Here is a 371-nt window from a genome sequence, read left to right as displayed (position 1 = left end):
CAATTTTCTGTCTCTCTCTCTCTTTTTTCTTTTTTCTTTTTTTTTTTTTCCCCCCCTCGCTCCTCTTTGCATACTCGAGCAAACGTTAGTCACCTTGATTGTCGAACAGTCGATAACGCGTCCCGCAAACCTCGGTCAATTACGATCCAAACTCTAATTAAAACCGATGCATCTCTCTCTCTCTCTCCCTCTCACCCTTTGAATACGTTGAATACCCGGCGGCTGGATTTGGAAGGGAAACCGAAAGGGATCGGTTCGTTCCAGCTACCGGACTCGTTCCTGGAATTTGCTTACACACAGGCGCCATCCTAACGTTCGAATTTCCGCAGATTTGGCCGCGGGACGGGGGGAACGTTTCTACGAAACGTTTT

General features: G+C 47.7%; 1 protein-coding gene across 1 annotated transcript in view; it reads left to right on the top strand.

Moving 5' to 3' along the window:
• Positions 1 to 371, top strand: part of LOC102678046 (general transcriptional corepressor trfA) — a 71,211-nt gene that overhangs the window by 58,781 nt on the left and 12,059 nt on the right. The window lies entirely within an intron of this gene.

This window comes from Apis dorsata, unplaced genomic scaffold (genome assembly GCF_000469605.1).
Source record: "Apis dorsata unplaced genomic scaffold, Apis dorsata 1.3 scaffold_772, whole genome shotgun sequence".
NCBI lineage: Eukaryota > Metazoa > Arthropoda > Insecta > Hymenoptera > Apidae > Apis > Apis dorsata.
This window is presented reverse-complemented; position numbering and strand designations above follow the sequence as displayed.